This window comes from Polyodon spathula, chromosome 1 (genome assembly GCF_017654505.1).
Source record: "Polyodon spathula isolate WHYD16114869_AA chromosome 1, ASM1765450v1, whole genome shotgun sequence".
Classification (NCBI taxonomy): domain Eukaryota; kingdom Metazoa; phylum Chordata; class Actinopteri; order Acipenseriformes; family Polyodontidae; genus Polyodon; species Polyodon spathula.
The window spans coordinates 59,283,722-59,307,646 of record NC_054534.1 but is presented as its reverse complement, the minus strand read 5'-3'; the positions used below and the strand labels follow the sequence as shown (position 1 = coordinate 59,307,646).

At 36.5% G+C, this 23,925-nt stretch overlaps 1 pseudogene; it reads right to left on the bottom strand.

Moving 5' to 3' along the window:
* Positions 1-5,560: 5,560 nt before the first annotated feature.
* The window catches only part of LOC121322065, a 50,876-nt pseudogene continuing 32,511 nt past the window's right edge, over positions 5,561-23,925 (bottom strand).

Genomic DNA, 23,925 nt, shown 5'->3' with positions numbered 1-23,925 from the left:
TAAAGTTCCTCAAACAGGACTTCAAAGAAAATAAATAATCTTCAATGTCTTCAACTGACGCTTCACAGATGGTAAAAACAATTAAAAAACAAATACAAATGAGGATGTGAATTAAGTCCATTATTAACACAAATATCACAAGAAATTATTTTGAAGAAAATTGTGCTCTTGTCTTTACATAATTCTTAACAGCCTGTATATGTATGAGCACCATGTGAACAATCTATCCAAAAGTTTGATATAAACAGTTTGTCAGATAGTGTATTTAATTTGCTATATATAATTTTTGCTATATATCTATTTTGCTGTATGACATATTCAGTTTGCTATATGTTATATACACTTTGTTATATGGTATATCCGTTTTTTAAATAATCAATGGTTTTCTAGTGCATGGCCACGAGAAATCAAAAACCTGTCACCACATTTTAAATCTAGAGCTCTTCTAGAAATGTATCCAATAGTCGCAGCAGAACACCTATGGGATCATCTTTGGTCAAAGAAATCAATACTATTCTTTTGTGATAACAACTCTACATGCATATTATCAAAAAAGTCTGTTCCTGTTCCCCTCTTATTATGCAACTACTGCGCTGCCTAATATGGATTTCAGTATGAAATAATTTTCCAGATTTCACAGTCCAGTTCCTACAGCTCTGATAAATCCTGCAGTAACTCCCCAGTTAAACCAGATAAATTTTAACTAAACCAACTATCAGAGGACTAGTAAATGCAGAACAAACATACAGGGATGCAGCCTTGCCCCTTTCAACAGATCCTCTTATTGCACTGGCTTGACCACTTATTTGACTTTCTGCTCCCAAAGCAGGCTTAATCCACCACATCAACCAGGAATGGATTAAATCATTATAGTACACACAAAGGATTATTTACATCTTGCACCAGCTTCACTTCAGACCCCTGTTCATCAATTCGGCTGAATGTTATATTTAGCATTGGTTCATATCTCATCTGTGCACATTGGTTTCCCCCGCAATAATATACTCCTCATTTACTAAGAATCGAGCCAGCCTGATCACAAGAGGTAGCTTTATAAACTGTGAACTCTGTCACATGATGACGGCCTTAACTTCAGGCGATTGTATTTCCTGCTAGGAGTACTGCGTAAACACAATGAATACGTCATTGGAAAGCCCTGAATCTGTACTTTTAAACAAGCCAGGTAGGTGTCTGAGTAATATGTGGCCCAGTCAAAGCCCGGACCTCAATCCAATTGAGAAATGGAAACAGTTGAAAATTGTTGCTCACCAAAGGTCCCCATCCAACTTGACTTGATCCAGCTTGACCAATTTTGCAAAGAAGAATGGGCAAAAATTGCAGTGTCCAGATGTGCAAAGCTGGTAGAGACTTATCCAAATAGACTCATGACTGTAATTGCTGCCAAAGGTGCCTCTACCAAATATTGACCCAAGGGGGTGAATACTTATGCAATCAATTATTTTCTGTTTTGTATTTGCAATTAGTTTAGAACAATTTGTAGATTTTATTTTTCACTGACATTATGGACTTTTTTTGTGTTGATCTGTGGCAAAAACTCCTAATTAAATCCATTTTGATTCCATGTTGTAACACAATAAAATGTGAAAAAGTCCAAGGGGGTGAATACTTTTGAGAGCCTGTGTGTGTGTGTCTATATATATATATTCCAACTGAACTCCCAGTTTATTTATAGTTTAAAAACTGCCTATTAAAATGATCCATGGAATTCAGGGAAAGTTACACAGTTATTAGTAATGGATCACAGTTATCACTGACATAAATCAACAAGATGTTATGTTGTATTCTCTTCGATTTAGTTCCTGAGAATAGACCCCGAAGTTCCTATTATTGAGGTTTTTATTGCCGCTCGCTGTGTGTTATTGTTTTCTGTAAAACACTGATATCCTGTCAGTTAAGAAAAGGCTTCATGCAAAATCTTGTTTTAACATTGTCTTTATTACACCGGCCAGAGACCCACGCTTACAACTGTATTGTCATATTTTCTGCATTTTCAGTAAATTCTCAAATTAATAAATCGAAACCTGGCTAGCGTCGGCCTGATGCCTACCTGGGTTTTCGGCTACAGATGCCGACCTCTAAATGCATGTGCGTGGTGTGTTGTGTGTGTATGTGTGTGTGTATGTACTATATATATATATATATATATATATATATATATATATATAATATATATATATATATATAGACACACACACACACACACAGTACACCCTCGCTACAACGCCCTTCATTATAACGAACCTGGCCCCTGGACCAAATAAAATAATTTAAAATAATATAATATAAACACACACTATCAGTCAACATCCCTTTCTATAACAACGTGATACCAACTCCGCAGTGAAGTCAACTCTTTCGTCTTAATAACATAAGCACGCTGTGTAACTATGCTTACAAAACGAAAATCACTTAATACTGCAACAAAGCTGGAAACTATATTGATGCTTTGAAAAAAGTAGTAACGCAGTCATATCTCTGTCGTGAATATAGGTTATCAAAAGCACACTCTTTTTTTGGCTTGTTCAGCAACCAAGCGGCAAGGCAAAACTGATTAAAGAAACAACAACCACAACACAATTTGAGGATCTGATTAACTTTTCATGTCGGATTGATTTGGAATAAAAACTCAGTTTGGGATTCTTGCATATTGGATTAAGATTTGGCGCACTTTGAAACAACCCATGTTAGATTGATTTTGAATAAAAGTTCAATTTATCTTATTCCTTCAATTCTTTAAGGAATAGGATAAAGCAAAGGCAGAATACTGCATACATGAGATGAAGAGGTACATGTAATTCTACTTGTATTCACACTCACACCTCATTAATTTACTCCAAAAGTGTAGCATTCATTTTGATTGTCCTTTCACTACAACTAAGGCCCTGTGTAAATCGCGATTTCACGGGCTGTGCAGAAATCATGAAATTAGCCCAATACTGTAAACAAGAAAACGGATGTCTCTAAAAACGCTAAAAATGTGTCTGCAGCATTTTACACAGTGATGGAGGTAAGCTCTTCAGCACGTCCTGCAACGTTACTGTAGATCACTACCGAGAATCGGCTGTTGTCAGGCATTGTTGTCAAGTGGCATTGTTACTAATGCAGTTTCCCAGTGTTCATATCGGGTCCACCTCCCCAGGTGCATTAAAATAACCAATTTACTATTAGTGTTAAAGGGTACATGAGGACCTTTTTTATTTTATTGTGTTACATACTCCCATGTGTTGCTACAACTGTTTATGTAAGGTGTGTGTATTGTTTTATTTATTTATTTATGTTACATTTGTACCACTTTTTTAAACTTTTAAATTGCATTCCCTGCCTCGATGGCTTCCCATGTACCTGCATGGACCTCTCAGAACTACATTTACCATCATCATCTGAGATGGATTCACCAGTGAGCCAACTTGAGTCAGGGAATGCAATTCAAAAGTTTAAAAAAGTGGTCAAAATGTAAAGAAAACAATACACACACCTTACGTAAACAGTTGTAGCAACACATGGGAACATGCAACACAAAATCAAAAGGTCTTTATGTACCTTAATTAAGAGCCCTATAAGAAGCAGCTGAGTGAGTGAGAAGATGGGAGCAGAGAGATGCAGTTGAGACAGCCAGAACCAGAGCGAGAATCCAGCAGCCAGCAGTAAGCAAGCAAGCAAGCTGGAGAAGGGCACGGGAGAAAGTAGTGTTAACTGGAGCGGCGGATGAGGAAGCAGAGTCAGGAGAGGAGGAGCGGATGCCATCTCTTTGCTTGTATTAAAAAAGTGAGCAAAGCTGGTTAACAGACTAGAGTGAGCAGCGTGGGAGCCGACGCCGCTGCAAGAGAGAGAGTGAGCAGCTGGTGTGGCAGAGCAGATTGCATTGATTAAGTAGTTTGATTTCACCTCCTCCTTGCTTGCGCTGCTAAGAATACGGGGAAGTAAACCTGCCCTACGAGGGAGGACGACGTGGGGGAGGAGTTGTGTGTTGTGGACAAACACACACCTCTAACATTTTCTGTAAAGTCCAGAACATTCCTCAATGGCTACTGCCAGCTTGGAAAAATGTATTTACTACAATCAAAGCAGAATTTATTCATTTTAATACTTTGTTGTTGAAAAGGTAATTTTTATGTTTAAGTTGGATGTACAAAGTTCATTTCAACGGAGTCCACATTTATTTTCCATAATTCCTTCATTTGGCCTGGCATCATTTTAGGCAAGTAAACGTCTTTTACTAGAGTTACAAGCTGCGAGTATAACGTTGTTTTAGTACTGTTACTATTACATTACTGTTCAAGTTGTTTATGTATACCAATTTTTACTAGTTTATATTGTGGAACATGGGTAGGAGAGTTGTTTTAACCGATGTTTACCTGTTTCATGGTCATGAAAGTTTTTAAATTCTGAAATCCCAGAAGCCCTAAATATAATGTTAAAAAAAAGTTGTTCATAAGGAGCCATAAGTGTTACTCATGTTTGCATAAAAGACAAAAGAAAATCTACTGTCAGTTCTTGTGCATTATATTTTGCAATTAAACTCTTTCATGGATTAACGTTCTGTGGAAATGTGTTAAATTTACTTAAATAAAAACGCTTTTAAAAACGACCAAATTCCCACTGAGCTTATTTTATTTCAGATTCTATTCCACAACAAAACCAAAATGGTAGGATATACTTTTCTACATTGTATTACAGTGTTTATTATCATTATTTGGCAGCAACACAGCGGCTCTGCATTTTGTACGTTACACACAGGAATGATTTAGCTTGTTATACTGTGTAGAATATTTGCTTTTAAAATTGAACAAAATGCCCCCATGGCATAATGGTAAAAGCCAATGCCTTCAGCACAGGGCGCTACATCCATGCAGACTCGAATCAAATCTAGGCTGTTGGTTGCTGAGCTGGAGGGCCGCCCAGCGGCAATGTAATTAGCCACATTGCTGGTGGGAAGGTTTAATTTGCCGGTCAGGGATCTCGCATGACAGCTGTGTTCCTCTGAACAGTGAAGCTGCTTGCCAAAAAATGTCTTTCTGACCCTGTAGGCACAAAAGTCACCATCATACCTGCAACCCAGTAGCCACACAGGACAGTTCATACAATTAAAATATAAACAGAGGTTTATACTGGATCACAAAGCCACCGACAGCGTGACGTGGTGAATCACACCATTTTACTAAGCAGATGCAGTACTTGTTATAGGGAAAGTGATAACCTAAATTTAGTTTGAAATTAAATTTAGGTTTACCCAAACTACTTTTCCATATATAAATAGAATACTAGATGAACATACATGACATTCTATGTTAATTCTACTCTACACATCTGTGAAAATACCACAGTACTTCATGAACATATTTTTTTCCACACTAGGAATATACAACTAGAAACTCATTAATGACATTTGAGGAGATACCCATCTGTTCAGATACTCTATCTACCTTTGTACCAAAGTAATGCAAGCAACATAATTCTAAAACGAGGATTATCACTTAACGGCATGCATGCTTAACAACAACAGAATGCAAATAATGGAATATTCATGAACAGAATATACTTATTTGCTGAAGAGTTCATTTTTGATGCAGGATTTGAAGGTAGTGTACCTCTGTACAGTTTTGTACCCCTGATGTAGGCATTAAACAATGTGGCAGCATCCAAAGGATGTATAGCAGTGGCTGGTGGTATGTAGAGACAAAGTGAGCAAGTGATGAAAGTGACAGAACAAGAAAAAAGTGGCAAAACAAGTATGTTAGTTTTTGGTTAATACAGCATTACACTTATTGAAAGCACATTCTGTCAGCATTAAGAGTTAACTAACTGACAACACTACTGTAACAATAGTTTAAGTCATACAGGATTCCAGGACCACACATTTACAAGGCACGGAATTGAAAGTGGAAAAATGTTGTCATACTACACTCGTGCAGACTCCTTCTCCCCTACAAAATCCATATCATTAAATAAACAGCATTTGAAATGATCATATTTTGTTGTGTGCATGTTACTGACAAAGTAATGGATTAGCAATGGTTAAGGGTTAAAAGAAAAAAAAAGACCACTAGGTGGCAGTAAAGTACAACATACAATAAACAGTAAAACAGAAATATTGGCTGGAATGTTTCTTCAGAAACTGGGTAGGCTGTGTGGAGTTCTGTGATGTAGAATTCAGGGGAAAGTTAAACAAAGAAAAAGGTTAATATTGTTCTGGACAGTACTGTAACTGAAATTACCCCCTCCCCCCACAAAATAAATAAATAAATTAAAAAAAAAAAAAAAATAAATCTGCAATTCTCTGCAAGTGGTCAAAAATGTATGTCTGAATCACTCCCAAACCATCTACAGTGGCTCTCAAAAGTATTCACCCCTCCAATCTATTATTTTCTGTTTTATATTTGTAATTAATTTAGAACAATATGTAGATTTTATTTTTCACTTTGACATTGTGTTGATCGGTGACACAAACTCCTAATTAAATCCATTTTGCTTCCATGTTGTTACACAATAAAATATGGAAAAGTCCAAGGGTGTGAATACTTTTGAGAGCCACTGTATTATACTTTCTACATGGCTGTGTATAGAAAAGCAAAATTAGAAGCATGTGGCAGTGGGGAAGCAACAGAGAAAAAGAAGAGAAAAAGCACCTCCCAATAAAGCAGCAATATGGTTCAGTTGACATTGATGTCCACGTTGCCATGTAATTTGTGACATATATTGTTAGAAGCATAGAATTATTGGCATAGATTCCAATTAGTATATGGTCATATTTTAATTTAATTATCCCTTTTTAACTTTTCAAATGTTTCTATTGTCTACTCCAATGGGAAGGAGATGAACAATTAAAGAGCCAATGAAACATTAAGAAATCAATTTTTTTTTTGATAATTGGAAAGAAAAACTAAACAAAACAGCAACAATCTACATGCCAGTTTCATTACTAGGTTAGTTAGCGACAGAATTCAAAAATAATTTATGATAATCCAAGTGTGCCAATCATTTTGAAAATTGTTGTTAAACTATTTTAAAAGTTTAGCACCAGAGAGCCTACTGATGCTAAATTATCAAACCCCACCTTAATAACCCCCCCACCCCAATTCGTTTTTTGTGTTTTGTGGATGTGTGGGGTGGGTGATGTGAGTAATCCAGACCCAATGAGAAACCATCATCATCTATGGTTGCTGAGGAAGAAATAAAAATGAATACATTAATAAATAAATAGATAAATAAATAAAACATGTCTACTGGCGCCAGAATTTTATGTTGCTGGCGCTATATAAGACACACTGGCACTAGAATTTAGCACTATAGTTCCAGAACTGCACCCCTGCAATCTATCATGTGTACTGATAAACTACATAACCTATATTCTTACATTACAATGCATACATAGATTATCGGTTTTCATTTAAATGTATTCTGCTTAGAATACAATTGCGGTATCATCAGTATTGGGTTACAGATTATAAAAACTTCTTACTCGAGACCCTCTGTGCAGCCTGTCCTTCATGATTCCAATAAACTCTCATTTCGGTTGACATTGAAGATTTTGAAGACAGTGTTCACCAAATGCTGGGACAGTTTTAATCTTGTTGCTACACACACACCCATATATATATATATATATATATATATATATATATATATATATATATATATATATATATATATATATATACAGCTCTGGAAAAAATTAAGAGACCACTGCAAAATTATCAGTTTCTCTGGTTTTACTATTTATAGGTATGTGCTTGGGTAAAATGAACATTTTGGTTTTATTCTATAAACTACTGACAATATTTCTCCCAAATTCCAAATAAAAATATTGTCATTTAGAGCATTTATTTGCAGAAAATGACAACTGGTCAAAATAACAAAAAAGATGCAGTGTTGTCAGACCTCGAATAATGCAAAGAAAATAAGTTCATATTCATTTTTAAACAACACAATACTAATGTTTTAACTTAGGAAGAGTTCAGAAATCAATATTTGGTGGAATAACCCCGATTTTCAATCACAGCTTTTATGCGTCTTGGCATGCTCTCCACCAGTCTTTCACATTGATGTTGGGTGACTTTATGCCACTCCTGGCGCAAAAATTCAAGCAGCTCGGCTTTGTTTGATGGCTTGTGACCATTCATCTTCCTCTTGATCACATTCCAGAGGTTTTCAATGGGGTTCAGGTCTGGAGATTGGGCTGGCCATGACAGGGTCTTGACCTGGTGGTCCTCCATCCACACCTTGATTGACCTGGCTGTGTGGCATGGAGCATTGTCCTGCTGGAAAAACCAATCCTCAGAGTTGGGGAACATTGTCAGAGCAGAAGGAAGCAAGTTTTCTTCATGGAAAACCTTGTACTTTGCTTGATTTATGCATCCTTCACAAAGACAAATCTGCCCGATTCTAGCCTTGCTGAAGCACCCCCAGATCATCACCGATCCTCCACCACATTTCACAGTGAGTGCGAGACACTGTGGCTTGTAGGCCTCTCCAGGTCTCCATCTAACCATTAGATGACCAGGTGTTGGGCAAAGCTGAAAATTGGACTCATCAGAGAAGATGACCTTACTCCAGTCCTCTACGGTCCAATCCTTATGGTCTTTTGTAAACCTCAGCCTGGCTCTTCTTTACTTCTCATTGATGAAGGGCTTTTTTCTAGCTTTGCACGACTTCAGCCCTGCCCCTAGGAGCCTGTTTCAAACCGTCCTCGCCGTGCACTTCACCCCAGCTGCCGTTTGCCATTCTTTTTGTAGGTCACTTGATGTCATCCTACGGTTGCTGAGTGACATTCGAATGAGTTGGCGGTCATCCCGGTCAGTGGAGAGTCGTTTTCGCCCTCTGCCGGTCTGTAGCTTTGTTGTCCCCAATGTGTGCTGCTTCTTATGAACCGCCGTCTTTGAAATTTTAAGGATGGAAGCAACCCGACGCTCACTGTATCCCTCTGCCAGTAAAGACAGAATTGAACCCTTCTTTTCCTCACTCAAAACTTTCCTTTTCAACTCTTTGGGCATGGTCAACAGTTATTTTTTTATTCCAATTACTTTTGAGGTACCACTAGCACTGTTTTGCCATCCAGCTGGTCCTATTGCAAGAGGATAGTGATGATCACAGGAGTGGTTTTTATACTTTTCCTCGTTAAATAAGATTTGGTTCAGGTGATCCCCTAATCAGTATCTCATTCAGTAGAATGAGGTGTGCCTGTGTTGGAATTCAACAGACACTGGAATGGAATGGCTGCCATACATGTAGAGATGCCGATTTAAGAAAAATTTGCTGTGGTCTCTTAATTTTTTGCAGAGCTGTGTATGTATATGTATGTATGTATGTATGTGTGTATATATATATATATCTCAAATTGCCATGAAAAGCATAATCAAATTAATCAAATTTAAGAAATGAGTTCCAAGAATACAGGTTTTAATAGATTTGCTAATCCAGGGCTAGTGGGTCACTGTGTGCTACATTCACAGTGTGTAACAGATGTTTATGCAAAGTTTTAATTTGGTGGAGTGGTTCTGACGATATAGCCTTACATAGCTCAGCCAATTGGCACCATGAAAAAAGCAGGTCATAATAGTGTGCATACACAGTACTTAAAATATTCCTGTAACAAATTAAACAAATGTTGCTATCAGCATGGCAGACTAGGAAAAAATGCCAAAACATACAAATGGAAAAGGAAACATTTAAGGTTAAAGCATAAATCCATACAAAAAACCCTAAAATTCACCATACCTTGCCCAATTGATCAGTTTGTAAAATTGTACATTTGCATTGCAATTGCGAAATCCTCCAAGTTGTTCAAGAACTGGAAGAATGACCTAAACTCATCAAATGTAAGACCCTGCATAAAAAAGAAAGAATTACATTTTACTTTTTAATGGAAGGGAAATGTTACATAGTAATAACATCATCAGCTTGTGAATACAACAGGTAAATATTGGAACCAAATAACTACAAAGCAGTGAAATGTCTGAAGGTTAGACAACAATATGTAGATAAAGGTAAAAGATTTTTAAGTTATTTTTTTTTACTTGATGCATTCTTGAACTTGTAAGAACAGCAAGGTGGCACGTGCTCCTTTACATTACTAGCTTAATGCTACTAATACAACATGTTTACATTTAAAGAAAGTCAAGTCATTTGCAAGTTTAACCTGATACTTGCATTAACACAAACAAGACATATATTCAAAACAGCCTCTCCCACCTAGACTACTGCAACTCCCTCCTGGCAGGCCTCCCTGCATCCACCACCCGTCCGCTCCAGCTCATCCAGAACTCGCTGCTCACCTGGTGTTCCCTCGGCCTTGCTTCTCCCATGCTACTCCACTGCTCCGATCACTGCAGTGGCTCCCGATCATCACTCGCATCCAGTTGAAGACTCTTGTACTCACCTTGACCAGACTGCACCCAGCTACACCCCGACCCGACCTCTCTGCTCCGCCTGCACTAGAAGACTGGTTGTATCTCCTCTACATTCTCCTGCCTCCAAAGCCCGCTCCTGGTTCTTCTTCACCCTCGCCCCGCAGTGGTGGAATGACTTTCCCATGGATGTCAGGACTGCCCAGTCCCTGACCACCTTCCTGCGCCTCCTCAAGACACATCTCTTCAGACAACACCTGTAAAACTCTAGTCTTCCCTTCTGGACAAGATAGCACTCTGTTAATACACTTTAACTTGCACTTATCTACTCCCTATTTTACTGTATTGAATCCTGCACGTAACCCAATCTATAGTATTTTGTATTTCACTTGCACTCGTATCTAACCCTGACGTAACTATCAACACTTATCTGCTGTCAAACTGCCCTGATATCAAATTGTAGTGTGTTTTGAATTTGCTCTTATTACAACTGAAGTCATTGTATTTTGGATCTTGTGCTCAATTGTACTGTAATTCTTGATATGCATTTTTGTATACAACCGTACATCGCCCTGGGTAGGGTGTCGGCCAAGAAATAATAATAATAATAATAATAATAATAATAATAATAATAATAATAATAATAATAATAATAATAATAATCACATTCTATTGATTTGCACTGATGCATTCATCTACCATTAAATTCTTCAAATCACTTAGACACTCTGACAACAGACACCTTCTATTCAACAAATGATCTAATGAGTTACAAAGGATGCATTCCTATGTTTACTAGTTAAACTCCTTAAATATACTTCTTAACCCAGAGGTAAGACCCACTTCATTATAAATAGTAATCTATCAATGATCGTTTATAAGAGCTACTTTACTAAACAATTAGACAGATCAGATCAATGAATGACCTCTACTGTCAACCGCAGAGTTCCGCCCAGCCCTTTGATTAGGATTGAGTTGCTCCCAATCATAACACTGTCATTCTGACTTTCTAGAATATGTTTGAACACATGAATAATTATCTGCAACTCAATTTAACCCTGACCAAAACTTAAAAGTTTGAACAATACTTCTTAATAACCTATGTTGGTAACATGCATATTAAATGATAAAATCTAAAGCTGTCAGTACTATAAAACTGTACACTTTGCCAATGCATATTTAGAATTTCAGGTAAGCGGTCACTAAGACTGCCACCTTTAAACATGTTAAAGCCTCTGTTTAGTGTACCAGTAACACATTTTTATAGAATCTGTAAAGTACAAACTAACATTAAACAGCAGCACATTTTATCCTCAGTGTATTACGTTGCAATCGCATACTGACTGAATGGCATTCCAGTTCGTTATTAAAAAAAAAAAAAAAAAAAAAAAACACTTTGCCAATGCATATTTAGAATTTCAGCTTTTTGCCATGCAAAAGATGGCTGTAGATGTATTTTATTTTACTTATCTGCAAGCCAGCATTGGTATACAACACCTAAATTGTGGAAATTGCCTTGCTTTTTTATCATGATGCCGTGTCAACATTTTTAAATAAATGTCCCTCTATGTGGAACAGGAAACAATGTTGGAAAAGGGTAGACACAGTTAAAGCAAGAGTTGTTAAATTCAAATGACTATAAATAACTAAACCACTGATACGATGACTAATAATAAAAAAGGAAACTAATTTGTTTGTAAGTCTTAAGCACTTTTATTACCAACATAATATCAGTTTATTTTTATTCTTAGTTTGCTTGTGTAAATTACCTGTAGAGTTCCAGAATGTTTGAAACTTGAAATTCGGCAACTATTGGTTGCTTAGGTTCTGCTTTATGCTATTAGCCATGAGTTTTTCAGAATATTCTGTATTTGCCCATAGAAGCACTTTTCCTCATGTATTGTTTAATATCCAAAAATAGGTTATCCATATATTCTATATATTCATATATATATAATATAAATATATATATATATATATATATATATATATATATATATCAAGCATAGTTTAATAATTACTACGGTATTCAGGTTACTGCAAGCAGTTTACATATTTACAAAATAAACAACTCAGTGAGCTCAGCTAGTCAGGTGTCAGGATTGTGGGAAAGTGGACAGAATGTACTACAACATTCCTAAACAACCCGTCTCTAAAAAGTCTTTAAACAGTGTGAGACAGCAAGAAAGCACGTATCTTGTACCTTTTCTTCTGAAATCCTCTGCCGAACGCTATCTAGATAGCTGCTTATGTTCTTCACATTTGTGTAACGTAACAGAACGTGAGCAAAGTCTTCTTCACTAATGGTAGTCATCCCTTTGGAGTAGGTTAGGAACTCAATCACCAGAACCTCTGTCTGTAGATTAACCATAAATCTAAAAATCAGTTAAAATTAAGAAAAAAATAAATGATATGCAGACAACAATATATTTCTACAGTGACAATATTAACATAACTTACTTTCTACCTGTCACTGAACACAACCACAGTAAACAAAACCGTGCTTTTGTGGCATGTAGGAAATTGATACAGATATCATCTACAACGGTTCCTGGAGCATGATGATGTACTTTATTTTTCTTATTACCCAAAGCTCAAATACACTACAGATAGACCTGGTTAGGTTTACAGAATGTACTAGAATACAATATTTATGAACATTTTTACACCTGTAAAAGTCGTCATAGTTGAGCTCAGCCTTCCCTTTCTTTCCAAAGAAATGGACCAGGAGTGTTGTGTCTACCATCATATTCTCTTCTGCATGCTGAAAAAAAGACGATTTAAAAAACTATGTGGATATTTCAATATGGAAAAGAACAGGAGGAGATGAAATCAGTGAGCTCACCCATTAAAATGAGCAACATAAATCACGAAGATTAGGAATGCAAAACACAAATACATTAATTGCATACACACATCAAATACACAGGCACAATGGGAAATTAATCATAGACACAATTGTTTAATATTCATGCATATAGGTGCAAATATGACAGAAAAGATTAAAACAATACGCAAGATACACTACTTTTTTGGTTACAGAATCCAAAACATGTTCAGAAAAACAGCAGACAATAAATCACTAGAATCAAAATTCAAACAAATTAATTAGTTATATGATTTTCAACATCATATCATTATCAGAATAGAAATATTACTAAGTTTGTGGTTATCTGTTTTTGTTGTTTTTACTCTCATTCTAAGCCTGCTGAATGTAGAACAAAGACACTTAAAAGCATTTTCCCCCAACATCTGGAAAAAGTAACTTGACGAGTTAAAAAAAAGTAGCACAGATAATCGCATACTAATGTGTTTATTTACAACGAGTCTGTATTAGCATACAAGATCAATTCATACAAGTAACAATGTTGTTACAAAGGTGTTAATGAGCAGAAAAACTAGTTTTCCATGCTCAAGTTGCAAAAAGAAACTCATGCCAATGTATTAATTGCCAAACAGTCCTTTCCTATGTAACCACAGCATTCAAAATACTCCAGACCGTGCTACTTCTATACCTCTAGTCTAAAATCCTATTGTTTCAGAGTGTTTAAAATAAAGAGACATGATCATAGTAAGCTAAATTGAATTGAATGTGCTTCATGGGTTACAAATATATTATTTCAATTGTGATCCTAAAGAAAAGAAGATAAGTCTTAATAATACATTAGAAAGTTCCTGAATATGTTCATATTCTACCACCAGAGAGTTTTAGAGACACAGCAATAGGCGAGTTTATTGAAATCATGCAATTTACAATCCCTGGCAATCCCAGCCTTTACTGTAAAATGATTCTTTCACTAGATAAGAGGCGACAATCAAACTGATGTTCAGGCTCACACAATATTTAACTCCTGTAAAGTGATATATTTTTGGTTACACAGTAACGTGCATTTTAGAAGAGCTCAGTCATGCATATATACTGTAGGTAGAATATACTACTTTTATTTTCTTCTACAGTTTCACAAAGCTCACAGTGCATCCAGCATGAGGCCTTAAGATACCAGTTTCCACCCTTTGCACTATGCGCACAATACAACCAGAGCTGGACAGGATCACCGACATAAAAAAACAGAATCCAAAACCAAAGACAATATATTATAAGTTATATTAAACTTATTTAAAAAGGAATAAAAAAATACCGCCTTAAACAAACCAAATCTAATCAAAACAGTTTGTGATGAGAATAATAAATTAAATAGGTTTTACAATGAATACATTAAGGTTTTAACCAATTAATATCTATATATAAAAATGGTCTACAAAAAAAAAAAAAAAAATTGTCAATACATATAATTCGAAAAATCAATACATATAATTCGAAAAAAAGAAAAGAATGACCAGACAAGAGGCATATTGTACCCCTGCAAGGTCTGAAGAGAGTACCTGGCTTGTGCTGCGTCTCAGTATAACCCAGGAGCTTCTAGGGGCATGCTCCTTAGTATCTTTAAGAACCTGTAGAAGTTTTGAGAGACATAACTATTAGAACTATCAAAGTAAATAAAGGAATGAAGGAAAAATATTGCATTGCATGTAACATCACATTACTGTGACTACATTGGAAATGCATTACATATTAGAAAAAAAAAAGATTATAGCTAATTATCTCTTTAAAAAAAAAGGCAATCTACTGCCTGATGAGGCAATCTGATGGTGGGTGATTGCATACCATATTAATACAAGTCATGAGAACTTAAAGCTTTAATCGGTGTCAATAAAAAAAAAAAGCACCTACCTATTAATAGAAATATCTGACAAGTACTAGTCTGGCAAGTGAAACCTGGCAAAACCTTGGAAATCAACCACAAAAAGTTCAGGTATATTTAATGAAATTAACAAACCACTGACAAAGAGGATTTCTACTTTATGTCAGTAACTTGTTCATTTCATTAATTTATAGTAAAGCTAATTGTTAATGTATTTTACAAAGACAAATTGTTTAGTAAAAATATAATTAAAAAGGAAAACAACAAATAAAAAGCAATGAATCAATACATCCTAAAAAAAAAAAAAAAAAGATGTGTGACTTGCTCGGTTTTGTATTTTTTTGTTTTTCTTTTCTTTTTATCTTTTATGCCCTCAAGGAATAATGAAAGGCGACACACCTGAAAAACACCACTTTAACTAAACACTTCAGAATCTTCAGGGAGAGATTTATGGCATGATCCCACAGCTAATTAAGGGAATATCCTTTAATGCACAGTAATATTTCTATCTAATATCATAAAAGCTCTAAATTTATGATAATATATGGGGGAAAGCCCAACCGCAGCTTTAAAGGGGAACTCTGTCATGTGAGCATGAAAAGGTTTTTCTTTTCTTGTTTTTATGTGCCCCAAAAAACTAATGTGAATTAAAAGATACAATCACAGATAGATGCTTAAAAGTAATATTAAACTGCATGATTCAGAGTCCCTGCATTAACTCATTCTTGAAGTTTCAAAACATACTTAAAGGTTACTGTGTTTTAAATGTAAACAAAAACTACAAAGAAAAAGACAAAATATCACTTTTCAAAACTGATGAAGCATGGGGGTCCCAGAATGTTACTCCTACGAGGGTCTTTTAAGATTAATATGGCTATCGTGTCTCAAAGCAACGTGTTTATACAGGTACACCTGTTTTACAGTTAGAATCGTGTTTCTAAATGCAAGACAATGGCCATTACATTTCAAGTGGTCCTTGATTGAGCTTTGACTGTTCTAAAGTGTTCCCATTTCTGAAAACCAAGCCTGCATGTGGCTATGAGGGTGTTACTTGAGCTCTTGTTTAACTGATTTTAAACACAAAAAAACCCCAATTTTTTCATGATTGTGAACTTTGGTTGCTATCATATTTTATTACTTCCTGGAAAATACTGTCCTCCATCATCTCAACTGTTGTAGCCATTTAAGATTACTTAAGGCATGACTAATAGCACATATAGCTCATGTTTGCTCAATTACACCAATAAATCAGCGGTTCCCAACTGGTGGGGTGTCAAACTTTCTAGTGGGGTGCGACCAGCACTCTAATAATACAGTAATTACAGCAAAAATCTAATGCCCAGGACACACTGCCCGATACAGTCAATAGCGATGCACCATGGTTTCAGATGCGACTTTATAGAATGGGCTAATTGACTTCAGTCGGCTAGCAAAGTTTAAACATTTTGCAATGCGATTCCCTTACATTGGCTAGTGTGTTATACCCACTTGCTAGTCTCAATGTTCACCGCATTGGGTCATATGACTGAAGACATACACATTCTCTCTGCATTGGTTTGTATACAATGCCCGGGCCGACATTTTGAAAACAAGCCCTGACAACCTCTCACAAAGACGGCTGTAGTGGGTGACATCAGACCAGAAACAGGAACCGACACAAAACGCAGGTTTTGAATTGGTGAAGGCGCTGATGTGCAGTTTAATAATTAAATAGACAGAAAATAAAAAGGTTGTAACAAAAACACTAGCACCAAAACAGGACATGGCACTTGAGCCAAAATAAACAGACAAACAAAACGGACTAACACTTAAACAAACAGTGGACTAACAGACAAACACTGTGTGTCAAAACAGATTCTATTTACTTTCTTTTACTTTACTTTGTTTTACTCTCCTTCTCCACACCCGTTCTCCACTCACCGAACACCAACCCTGAGTGACTGAAACATGCATGCTTTTATGCAGCTGTACCGAGACTCTCTTGCTAATCAATCATTCAATTGCAATTGGAATCTCGGTACAACTGCATGTTAATTAAATTAGTGCACTCCCGTGTCCACATATTATATACCTTTTAATCTGCACATGGAGTGATGTGCAATCCTTGTGCCTAAATATAAATATACATTCTAAATCCCTTGTGTTACACAGACCCATTTATATCCCGTGTACCAATGACTACACACCAACATTAACACACCACACGCAACATATAACACACAAATACACACAGGGACGGGGCACATTGCCACACAACCGCATAAGTATTGTACTTTTTACCTATTAGAAGAAATATTTAGGAAATACTGAACTGCTGCTATACACCATGTTGCATGATTAATTTATTCTTAACAGATTATATGTTCCCCTCACTGTCGGCACAGACATTGTACACAAACCAATGGAATACCTTGTGTGTGTGTGTGTGTGTGTGTGTGTGTGTGTGTGTGTGTGTGTGTGTATGTATGTATGTATGTATGTATGTATATGTATGTATATATATATAGTATATATATATATATATATATATATATATATATATAATATATATATATATATATATATATATATATATATATATATTATATATATTATATAAACTATAGCCCTATTGTTGGAACAGATAGTGATTGGTTGGAAAAGGTTCCAGCTGTCTGTATATTGGACGAATATGGGGAGTTGGCCTTGTCACATATTTGAAATCACTGCGCTGCCTCACTGAATTTAAAGTAACGGTAGCCATATTGTTTTCAGGTACAGATGTACAGTAACTAGAGAATTGAATGACCAATTACCAGCAACACAATCCCAAAGTAGTAAGCAGACATGCTGATTTGGATGAAGAACAATTAAATGAACTGGAAGAAAAAAGAAAATGCTATCTTTATACTCACTCACCCTGACTTTGCCACTTCAAACAATGTATTTTTAGCGGTTTGTAAACGCTACAGAAAAACAAAAAAAGACACTTCTGCACATTATCCACCCCTCTCCGACACAGACCTTGCAAAATTACTAAAATCTGAGACGTCACTATTATTAACAAAAAATGAATTCATTGCCGTCTTAACTCCGCTTCCTGGTGGATCTTTTCAATGGCAATGTAAAATTCAACACATCAAAAACAAATACAAGGTGATTAGAAGTTTACCACATTTAATAAACTTACTTTCTAATCACCCTGTATATTTACTTACTTTTGCATGTTTCAATTAAGAACATAAGAAAGTTTACAAACGAGAGGAAGCCATTCGGCCCGTCTTGCTCCTTTGGTTGTTAGTAGTATATTGATCCCAAAATTTCATCAAGTAGCTTCTTGAAGGACCCCAGAGTGATCAAATTACTCATCTTAACTTAGTGTGTAGTTCAGATTTACAAATGGAACTATTTTTGTGGTCCCTTTATTGTTGTAAGGATATTGAATAAAAAACAAATTTTGCCCTACAAATTTGCTTAATTAGACCTTTTCACTTGTTTTCAGCTCTGAACAGTTGCATATTTCAAATTAGCTATAACATTTGATAAGTAACTTGAACTGCAATTGTTTACGAGCTGAAAATAAATAAACATGTCTAATTAAGCACATTATCAGTTCAATTAAGGGTCTAGTTAAGTAACTGAGAGCTCGGTTGGAATATAAACCAGGAGCCACAGGGGGTCCCCAGGACCGAGTTTGAGAAGCCCTGACTTAAAGGATGTGTTACAGTAAGAATACCTCTGTTAAGAAAGGGGAACAAGACTAAAAGGCTAAAATATGCACAACAAGAAATTGGACTATGGAACAATGGTCAAAGGTGCTTTGGACTGTTGATGGATGGACAACGACACCTGTGACTTCCGCCAGTTCTGTTATCAATTCAATGCTTGTCTTCTTTCTATTCCTTAAGAATATTATTTTCAAGTATTATTGTTCTTTGTTAGACAGCTTTTTGGCTCTTCCAGTCCTGAGTTTGTCGAAGACAGATGATGTTTCTCTGTACTTGTTGATAATGCTTAGGATAAAATTTCACTCAATGTTTTTCCTTCTTTATGCAAGTCAAGATTGTTATAATAGTAGAAAACACTAGTGGAGGTTTTGAGTAAATTGTTGCTGCTCATAATGCATCAGAGTAAGACTTTTGCCGGCGTATATATTATATATATATATATATATAATTATATTATATTACTTATATACACACACAGTGCCTTGCAAAAGTATTCAGACCCCTGACCAATTCAACAAAACACCTTATGGTACAAATCACCTACATTGTACATTGAGGAATTGTGGATACGAAACTTTATATACTCTACCACATTTATACACACAAGGCTGAAGAGGGGATATAATATTAGATATGCATTATTTACTAACATATGACTTTATCAATAAGAAATGAAATACTACAAATTTAAAACAGAAATATAACTTATGAACATATGACCCATACATGAACACTATTCAGCTATTCATATATTATTATTACAGCAGATAGTATATTACTTTAATATGAAATACATACGCTGTTGATAGGTGCAAACTGATATCCATAAAGTTGCACATTCTTACACACAGTAAAAGGAGGATGCAGTGTCAGATTTCAAAATACAGTATGCGTTAAAAGAAGGAAGAAGAAAGAAAATAAAACAAGTTAGAACATGCAAGGCATTAATCAAACAATTATAAGATTACATAAAGCACATTATCAGCACATGTCCTAGTACTGAGGAATCAAACTTGACTAAATTAATTTCACTTATGTATTTGAACTGTAAAACAAATAATAAAGCTTTTGTACTTATTTACTTACAGCAGTGTACAGTATATATCAGTGCACTGAGAAGAGTTTCAAATACTGGAAAATGGTATTACAGAGCATCAATACAGATAAAAAGTCTGATCTGAACCTCTAATAAACATGGTGATATGGAGTAACTAAAATGGCAAAGATATTTAATTCACAAAGAAAAGCTGAGAGAAAGCTGACTTTGTGAATTAAGTGCATAACTATAAAACCATTTGGCACTTCTGAAGCAAAGTCAGTTTTGTTAAGTTAAATAATAAGCCTTATTTTGATTAAATTTCTTTGACCTGTCCCAGACCTGGGACAAAGCTAAATCTGAAAATGGCTACATTATCATCTTGGTCAGCACATTACCTGTTTTCAACAAATATTTTAAGAAATTCAGATTAACCAATTTAGACATAAAAAGAAAAAAAAAACATGTTTAAGCCCTTGTAAATCACTCACAAAAGCATACAAAATCTAAACTAAACAACACATCACCAAACGGATCTAGCATTTGAACACTGGTCCCAGAATCCTTTGAACTACATATCCAAGGCATATTCACAAAGTGCAAAGGGTGCTTTAATGACCTTATTTGCTGTCTTCTGAACAGACCGATTCAAAATACCCGAAGGCATGTCAAAATACAGAAGGCATGAATATTAAAGTTATGGGCCCTATTTAGAAATGTTCGTACACCCCTAAGGCAACCACAAAACACTTTTGGCACTTTTTAGCACAAAATCAGGAGCACATGTGGGCAAACAGACTTTGCCCACCTATGTGATTTAGCAACTGTGCTGGACATGGGCTGAACTTTAGGGGAGTGTCCTCATTTACATACAACTCTAGCGATTTAGCAAACCATCAACATGTACTAGCGTTTGTGTTTCAACTGACATGTGAAAACCAGGTCTAAATTGTGTGCAAATTACATGGTTGATTATAAATACCGCTGAAAAACTACCAGGGAAGCAGGTAAAGAGAAGAGAGAGAAAAAAGAGAAATAAAAAAAAATAGTTTGCACTGGATTTCTATGTGGCCAGACAGAGGCGGAGGAGACGTCTTCAAATATTTAGAAGTCATCTGCCTTTCTGACACACAATGTATGCAGCAATTTTGCCTCAATAGCCAAACAATCACTGACATATGCCAACTGCTTCAGGCTGACCTGGAAGGAGACATGCAGAGAGCACACTGTTTGCCTGCAGCACTATGGGTATCCACTGCACTAACATTTTATGCCACTGGCTCATTCCACTGTGGGTTATACTGCAGGCATGAGCCAGTCGGCTGTATCATGCACAGTGCTAACTTCAGCTTTAGTAAAGCGGGCAGTAGAATTCATCCATGTCCCTGCCCCTCACAAGCTGCAACAAAATACAAAGCAGGGTTTTCTTGGGAGTTATGGATTTCCTGGGAGCCATCGATTGCACACATGTGCAGCTATGTGCACCAACACAGAATAAGCTCCTCTACATAAATCGTAAGGGGACCGATAATGTCAACGTGCAAGTAGTGTGTGATGCAACAATGACATCACAAATGTGTATGCCAACTATCCTGGCTCCGCTCTTGAGTCATTAATCCTTGCTAATTCACAAGTGGCAGCTGCGTTTCAGCGGGATGACAGTCTGAGAGGCTGGCTGATGGAGGACAACGGGGATCCACTGAAGCGATGGCTACACTCACTGCTGCTCAACAACACGGCCCTGCCGAACAGAGGTATAACCATATGTGGCAAAGTGGTTTGTAGTGCTCCGGTGTATAGGTGAGTTGAGGTGCTCCAACAAAGGACAAACACAAAGTCTACCGGTCAGGTTTCTTTTAATGCCCTTTTTAAACCGGGTTTCAAATAATAAAGCTGGCTCTACCCAGCAATGGGTATTGCCAGTGAAAACTGGACCCAAAATAATAAAGCTGGTTCTACCCAGCAATGGGTATTACCAGCTACAAAACAAAGGGGTTGCAGTCCCGAAATAATAAACACAAAAACACGTCTCTAAACTGGGTGCTCTGGTGCAGGTGCGGTGCTCTGAGTGCTGGTGCTCGTGCGCGTTCAGGTCCGGGCTTCTTGCTGCAGCTCCAGCTTCGTATCAGCCGTGTGGCAAAACAAACACAACACTTCTCAATGAACCCACACTTCATTCAAGGTTCCGTCCTTGTCTCCTCCCATTAACCACAACAAAGGAGCCGATTACGGTGTCACGTCCCCCTAAAGTACCCTAAGCCCCGCCCCCTCCGATAGCTAGTTCAATCACGTCTCCTCCAATTCATGACTGAAACTTCGCTCACCGTACTAGGGCGATGACTCCAGGTACCGTAACGCCGCCCTCTTCCTGAATGGCTGGCTCCCGACTGTCCCCAGGATGAACTGCCCAACCATTCAGTAGGAAGCCCGCAGCTCCTGTTGTACAGTGCCCTCACTGGTCGAGAGGGAGATTTTTGATTCGGATTCATTCGCTCTCCGTCACACCATACCTTTAATTGTGTTCGTACTGTAATTGAGCGAACATCTGGAATCGTCAAAATGCGATTGCAATGTTTGGATATCTCTGGGGGAACACCACAGTTCACTCCTCAGAAGGTTAGCAATATCATCCTGGCTTCTTGTGTTTTATAGAACATAGCTCTCCATAATGGATCAGCTGTTAAACTTACAGAGGAAAGATTACAGGATTTGAGGGAAGCAGATGCTGAACCTGAGCCCCAGTGGTGAAGGTTGCAGATGCTGCAAGTGCCAGGCAGGTCAGACAAAGCCTTATAGCTGACTTTTTTTTATTTCATATCCTGGTTGAGGAGCTTAGTCATCCTCACTTGGGCTGCTGGATATTTTTTATTTTTTTGTACTTTTGTCTCCTTTTGTTTGGTTTTGTTTCAAAATGCCCTTCATTTGCTATCACAGTTGCAGAGGTGCTCTTAAAAGGAATGTTGAATCCTTATTGGTTGGAACATTGCTCCCTTGGTTGTATTGGTTGTAATCTGATTTTTTTGCACTTACACCTTACTTTAAATGTAATCTTTTGAACTTATAAAATGCTTACATTGCACTTAATTATTACAGAACCTACAAAACTGAACTCTTCTACTTAAACCTCTCAAATGCAATAACGCTGCCAGAAGTAAACCCTGTACTGAATCTTTTAAAACCCTTGCTTTGGAGATCAAAGGTACCCATTGTTATGACCATCCTTACCAGCTGTGCAGATTTTTCAGCATCTCCTTTTCTCCCCTTTTTTTCATTTTTCTTTCAGAAAATCTCCTGCAGCTGAGTAAAAAACAAACAAAAAAAACAATGCACTTGTTACTTTGGCAAAATATTTGATCCCCCCCCCCCCCCCCCCCCCCACACACTTAAAACGTATCTTGTGACCATCTAAAGTCAACAGTGAGCTATACACAGTTGTACTTTGCATCAACTAAAATAAATGTTTAAATAATTTGTATTTATTATTAGGTCAGGTCATTTAAGGGCCCATTCACACTTTTTTGTGGGCGGCTTATATCAAACCCAATGTAGTTTGGTTTGTTATGAAATAAATAAAGGCTCCAAACAAACACAGATTTATTTTAATCAAAACAGTTCAGTTCCTATGGGATTACAAAGTGTGTTTGGTGTCATTGTTTCAGTGCACAGTGAAAGCAACATCTATTCAGAAAACAGTGGAAGTAAAACAGGTCCATTAAACAGCAAGAAACACACATTAGTTAATATGACCAATGCAATGTTGTGCTTTAAGGGTGTAGTCATTTTTATTTGCACCACCTGCTCTAAAAACATATGTAAATAATAAGTGCTGAGAAATCTATTAACATTGTCAGTGTGACATGTTTACTTTTTATTGTATTTATTTAATAGAAGTTTAATATAGCCTGAATTCTCTTTAGGTTGGATTTTGTCAAACTGTATGAAAGTTGTCAAGATATATATTTGTTAGTGTCAGATAAGCAGAAACAAAGGGGTTAAACATATGTACAGCTTACAGCTATTTTGTTACTAAGATATTCAATTCGGTTTTCTTGAGGGAAATAAAAGGCCAAAAGACCCTTTGGTTACCAAATAGCTTGATATCCCTGAATAGTATA